This window comes from Aedes albopictus, chromosome 2 (assembly GCF_035046485.1).
Source record: "Aedes albopictus strain Foshan chromosome 2, AalbF5, whole genome shotgun sequence".
Lineage (NCBI taxonomy): Eukaryota > Metazoa > Arthropoda > Insecta > Diptera > Culicidae > Aedes > Aedes albopictus.
The window spans coordinates 29,711,094-29,718,178 of record NC_085137.1 but is presented as its reverse complement, the minus strand read 5'-3'; positions in this window follow the sequence as shown (position 1 = coordinate 29,718,178).

Below are 7,085 nucleotides of genomic sequence, written 5' to 3'. Positions count from 1 at the left end.
GTATTTTCACAAAAGTGTTTTATAAAGTTACATAAAAATACTGGAGAAATTCTTCAAGGGTACCCTCAAATAATTTCTCAAGGAATCCCTGGAGATAGCTCTGGAGATTGCAACAAGAAATTTTTGAATTTGAATGAAGAAATCCTTGAATTTTTTTTTCTACAGCGATTCGTGCAGAAATTGTCAAGGGAACTGGATGAATCTTGGATAAATCTTTCGATAAATTTATAAATGGTTTCCTGGGGAGAAATCGAAAGCAATCCCTGGAAGAACTACTGGAGATACTTCTGGATGAATTCTTGAAAGAACTCTTGCAAAATGACTGAAAGTATTATTGGACAAAATCGCTGAAGCAATTTTTGAAGTAATTCCTAGAGCCTAGAAGATTTTTTAAAGGATAATTCAGCAGAACAAATTTACAACAAATCTGGAAGAACCTCTGAAGGAATGCCTGGAAAACTTGAGAATGCTCTGCAGTAATTACAAAACGAGATACTCTTGAGCTATTCATGAAAAAAAAATACAAAACATCAAGGAATAAATCCAAAAAAGTGATTTCTGAAATAATTCCCGGAAGAACCTTTGAAGGATTCCTAAAGGGTCCTCGGAGTTTCTGAAAGAATCCTTGCAGAAGAGTTCAATAAATTCCAAGAGATGTGTGCATCTTACCCCAGGAGGAATATCTGAGAATCTACCCAGACAACCAGTAATCGTATAAGATGTTGCATAAGATGATAAAGTGGAGGCCATATGCGTACATGCCTCCATTAAGGCGCGTGTAAAATGTACGCATATCACCTCCACTTTTACATCTTATGTAACATCCTATACGATCACTGGTTGGCTGGGTACTAAGAATACCCCGAGAGAAACTTCTCGAAGAATCTCCTGAGAATATTTTGGAGGAATTTCTGAAGAAAAAACCCAAGAGGAATTTACAGAGAAATTCCTGAAGTAATCTCTCGAGCGACTCCAAATATAATTTCAGAAAGCCTGTCTGCAAAAAAGTCTGAATTGCTGAAGAAATCTATAAATAAATTTCAGGATAAATACCTGGAGGAACACCTGGAAATTTCCTGCAAGATTCTCTTAAGGAATTAATGAAAAAAATAACTGGGGGAATCTTTGATGAGATATCTGAAGTAATCGCTAGAGGAACTTCTTCAATCTGTTTAGGAATTTCTGAAGGAATTGATTTTTTTAAGGAAAAACTGTAGGAATATCCCAACGAATTCCTTGATAAATTTTGAGATGAATTTCTATAAAAATCACAAAAAAAAATCTAGAAGGAAGAGGTCTTGTGCCTTTTTTGCCCAAGAGGTCTTGTGTCTTTTTTCGAAAGTGCTCCTGTAGGGCCTAACAGCAGTCCGCCCACGCAAATGAACACCGTTATTCCAAAAGATAGATGTTTGATCTTTCTGATAATGGTCTTAGTTTGCTAATAATAAGCTAATGGGGGCTCAGGAGCGACGTGTGAAGTCATTGTTTACCAATGCTTTTATGCTCTTTAACTCTTTCAAATACCCTGGCGTAAACTCGGGGAGTAACTGTCTCGGTACAATTAGCGTTAGGGATTACGGGACGAATTATGGGAGCAATCCGTTAAAAATAATCTCAGGAAGATCGCTGGTCGAGCCCGTGAAATTGATCATCAATATTAACTTCTTTTCTTGATCAGCCTAGAAAGCTGTGTAGCTCCGGAAGCGATTGTCTCAATTGGCTAAGAATAACACTACTACGGACCGCCTGTTCCGGTGATAAGAGTCTACCAACAGGTGATCCCTAATTTATGGTGTGTTGCGACTATATGCTTACCGTGCCTAGGAATGAATGGCTAAAGGGGGGGGGGGTGGTCTAATGAAAACCTAACCGCTAACGGAGCCTGGTGCGGTATCAGGGCGCCCTTCACAGTATTTTGCCCTTACTGCGCTAGCTGGAGCAATGGTGCAGTGCACCTTGTGATTCTCTGAGACAATCAGCTGCCCTTCTTTAGTTTGAAACTTGAGGCTAAATAAGGATGGGATTATGAAGATTTTATTGATTAGTTTAAATTTTCACCTATATGGTTTCGCATTATGCGATTTACACAGTGTATGCTGTGTATCCTCGCCTTTAGCGTTTTCCAATCGATACCGATCTGGCTTTATTGCTGCTGTTCTTTGTTGTGCTGCTATTGTGAAGAGTTTAATCTTACTTAGTTTGGGTTGTGGCTCAGACCAATCTATAGCATAGAAGAACAGCAACGATCAATCTTTGCAGACTTATGCAAAATGGTACAGCCCAAGTGGTCTTAGTCCAAGAACTTTACTTTCGTAAGGGGAATTCCTATCTAGGTAACTCGGTGTGAACCCGGTGTTTGCTACTTTCAGTAAACATGAAATGGCAAACTCACGTGTCATGCCTCGAGCCTGTGTGCTTGTCAACAACGCAATAGTAGTTGCTACACTCATCTCTGAACTAACCACCAGAGATGTATGTGCTATCACAATTGATGTATCTGTTGGAAACTTCAACAGGAAATAAGTCTATTGTTCGGTTTATTTACCGCATGATGAACCATCCCCTACGGATGCTTTCAAACAAGTCATCGCATACTGTATTTCAAAAGGCCTTCCGCTAATTGTTGGCAGTGATGCTAATGCTCACCATATCATCTGGGGCAGCTCAGACATTAACTTAAGAGGCTCCAGTTTGATGGAGTACTTACACTACCCGTCATAAGTACGGACTCACAACAGTGGCGTAGCAAGGGGGGGTGCGGAGGTGCGGTCCGCACCGGGCCCCCGAATTCAAGGGGCCTCCAAATCAGTGAAGGTTTCTTACACTAGTTTGAATGAAGTTCTTTAAATAGCGAAAGTTTGCTACAAGTATAAGTTGAATACTTGCAGATCTGCTGATAGGTATGTAGGGGCCCCTTCGTGAAATTTTGGAATGGGCACACAGATGACTTATTTGAAGTCCTATCATTAACAATTCGATGATTGCTCTTTGAACCTACAGGGGTCCAAAAATACAAGAAAAAATGTGCTAGAAATCCAAATATTATTTTACGAAATTCAGTACCGATATGGAAGTAAAATTCATGAGCATAATGAAAATGTCATAATAAGTATCATCCCAACTACAGGACCAAACATAGCTGTTCACTTAGCTTAAGGTAGCAGTTGAAATTCAGGGGTCTCATTTATTAAAGTTAAGATCTGAACACATGTCACGTCAAAACTGTAATAACAACAGTTTGTTGATAAGTTTTACTCTCGTATAAAAATGCAATCAACGTATTCCAACTATTTCATCGAGTATTTCTTTCAACATATTCCTTGAAGGGTTTCAGTGGGAATTCCTTCAGTTAAGGTCCTTGTCTCTGGGGATATCTTTTACGATTTATCTAGCTCCTGGAGTTCTACAAAAAATCCTCTAAGATTAACTTCAGAACTTTTTTCAGGGATTACTTCAGAAATTCCTCTAAGCATTGATTTTGGAAAGCTTACAATGATGCATTCTTTCAGGAACTCCTCCAAGCATTCCTACAGAAACTTTTCAAGAAATCCTTCAGGAATTCCTTCAAGGATTTTTTCCGGCATTTCTTCAAACATTCGTTCAGGACTACCTCTTCGAATTTCTTCATAAAATCCTACAAGGATTATGTCATAAAGTCCTTCAAGGAATCCCTCAGATGAACCTTAAGGAATTTCTAATAGGATTCCTTAAGATATTTATCCAAATCTTGTAGGAGTTCCTCATGGGATTGATTTTTCATGAATTTCGGAGATAACGCTTGGAGCCATACCTGAATGGTCCTTGGAAGATTTTCTAAAGGAATTGTGGAGGTATTCCCGAAGGAATTCTTGTAGAAATGTTTGCAAGAATTTTTGGAGGAATTTTTAATGGAATCTTTGTCTTGATGAATTCCAAGACGTATTCGGAAAGAATCATTGGGTTGAGTTTGCAGGTATCTTTGATGACATTCTTGAAGGATTACTACAGTACTATGTAGTAGTACTAGAAGTGCAATGAGTACATTGAGGATTTAGGTAAAGAGTTCCTGAAGAAATTTTGAAAGCAAAGAGATTTTTGGAAGAACTAATGATGATATGCCTATTATTTCTCAAAGAAATCAATGGCGGATACCTCAATGAATTCCTCTCAAATTCTTTGGAGCAAATCAAAAAACAAAAAAGATCCTGTATATTTGGAGGAATTTATGCAGGAGGCCTTGGGGGAAATTCTGTATATTCAAATCCTTTGGTGACGAATGTGTTCATACTTGTAGGATTATCTGAAGGAAAATTTAAAAAAAATCCTTGAGCGAATCTTTGTGTTGTAGCTTGAAAAAAAAAATCCTTGAAGAAAAGATCAAATCTTCACTGAACTTCCATAAAGGATTATTGACCGAATTGTGAAAAAGAACTTGAAAAATCACATAAGGAATTTTTGGTCGATTTCCTACAGCAATTATTGAAGGAGTTCTGACGAAATCCCTGCAGGTATAACTAAAGAAATGCTTGAACAAATTCTTAAGTAATCCTTTGAAGAACTTCAAGAAAAACCGTTTGAGGCATTGCAAAAAGAAATTCTTGGAGATTTTTTTAAAAAAAGAATTCCTAAAGGATTCAAGAAAAACCGTTTGAGGCATTGCAAAAAGAACTTGGAGATTTAAAAAAAAAAGAATTCCTAAAGGACCCTTCTCCAAAATTGCTGAAGTGATTATTTGAGGTAGCCCCAAAAGAGTCATTTGTGGAAATCTTAAAAAAAAAACTTTTTATAGAATTTATGGGCATACATACAGGGTGTTAGGTTCGTGAGTGCAAACTTTTTAAGGGGCGATAGAGGATCAAAAATGGTGAAAAAAAATTGTTCTACGCATATGGCAAATCTCAACCGTTACGTAGTTTACATTTTTTGACTATTATTGCCTTAAACTGGCTATAACTTGAAAATGGTCAAACTTTTCTCAATTTGTATACCCTTATTCGAAAGATTATTGAATTTTCTATCAAATCACATCTTTGGATCGATTGGTTTAGTTAAATTAATAAGTTTTCTAGAGCAAATAGCTCGAAAGTAGTGTGTTTTAATTTGTTTTTGTCAACTATCTTTGAAAAAAAAGCATAATAATTTTAAATTCTTACTTAGGCAAAGTTGTGGCCCTTGTTCCACTCCACAGTTCGTTTTTTGACACCAAACTTCTAGCTCTTATCGTTTTTTTGCAATTTCGATTTAAATGTGCGGCACAGTGAGCAAAAAAGAGCTTACCTTGACAGTTGCAAATTTATGATCTAGAATGCGATCTTTTAATCGAAATTGCAAGAAAACGATAAGAGATAGAAGTTTGATGTCAAAATATGAATTGTAGAGTGGAACCGGGGCCACAATTTTGCCTAAGAAAGAATTTAAAATTATTACGCATTTTTCAAAGATAATTGACAAAAACAAATTAAAACACACTACTTTTAGGATATTTGCTCTAGAAAACTTAGTTATTTAACTAAACCAATCAATCCAAAGATGTGATTTGATAAAAAATTCTATAATCTTTTAAATAAGAGTATAAAAATTGCAATAAGTTTGACAATTTTCAAGTTATAGCCAGTTTAAGGCAATAGTCAAAAAATGTAAAGTTCAATAACTACGTAACGGTTGAGATTTGACCATATGTGTAGAACAATTTTTTTCACCATTTTTGATCTTCTATCGCCCCTTAAAAAGTTTGCACTCATGAACCTAACACCCTGTATAATTGAAGAAATTGCTTCAGAAACGCATGGAGGAGTTTGTAGCAACTTTCGAAGGAAATCTTAGAGAAATTTGAAAAGAAGTCCTTGAAGTAATTCCTAGATAAGTCGTAAAATGTATTCAAGAAAAAGTTCTTGGAGTTCCTCACTTGGAACAAATGCTTCATGAAATCGTAATAATCATTTTTAAAAGTTTCGTGAAGGGAATCCGGACGAAACTGGTGTTCCTGATGGAAACCTTGTAAGAATACCTGAAGGATTCATTGAAAGAATCACAGTAAATTTTTCTGGAGGAATTTCTGCGAGAGTTCTTGAAGGTAATTTATTTTATTTTTTTATTAGAATTTCTGATGTATTTCTTCGGAAATTTCTTTTGGATTTTTTTCACCAATTACTTTGGAAATCCGTGCAGCAATTCGTTAAGGACTATCTTGATCCCTTCAGCAAATACTCTAAAAAATTTCTTCGGAAATTCCTTTGGGAATTCCCTAAGGATTTTTTGTCTGATTTAATTCTGCATTATTTCTAGAAAATTTCTGTGGCTATTATTTTGGAAACTGTTTTAGGATCTCTGTTAGAAGTATCATTGAAAATTTCTGCGGCAAATCTTTTGAAAAATTGTTAGGCAATTCCTTTGAAAACTTCTTTAATGAACTCTCGGCAATGCTTCAGCAATGACTTCACGAACTTCAAATTTTTATTTCTACGAGAACTTCTTTAAAAATTTTGTTTGCAACCTTTTGCTGTTTTTTTTACTATTCATTTGAAAAATCATCTGATAATTACTTTGGAAATAACTTTAACACTCTTTTGGAAACTTCTTCGCCAATTCATATGGAAATTGATTGATTATTTCAATTTGTATTTTTTTTTCGGCAATCCCTTTGGATTTTGTTTTGGTAGCTCTTTTGATAATTTCTCGGCAATAATATTCGAAATTGATTTTAGTTATTATTTTTGAAGTTTCGATATTCTTTGGGCAATTGCTTTGGAAATTTATCAGGAAACTCCTACGGGATTTCAGCAATTTCATTGAAAGTTACACCGGCAGTCCCTTTGCTAATATACCTGAAATTTACGTTTGTTTTTATTTCCATAGTTCCTTTAGAAATTCATTCGATAGGTACTTTTAATTTAATTTAATTTAATTTAATAATTCCTTTCCTTTGGTAATTCCTCTGGATTTTTATTCATAATTCTTTACAGAATTACGTCTGTTATGCAGCTGGTTTTTGTCTGGTTTTGCAGTTCTATGAGACACACTCTTGCGAATTAAAAAAATCCAAGAGTTTAAAACGGAACGGCCGAAGAAATTCGCAAAAAAATAAGGTGATTACCAAAGAAGTTTAC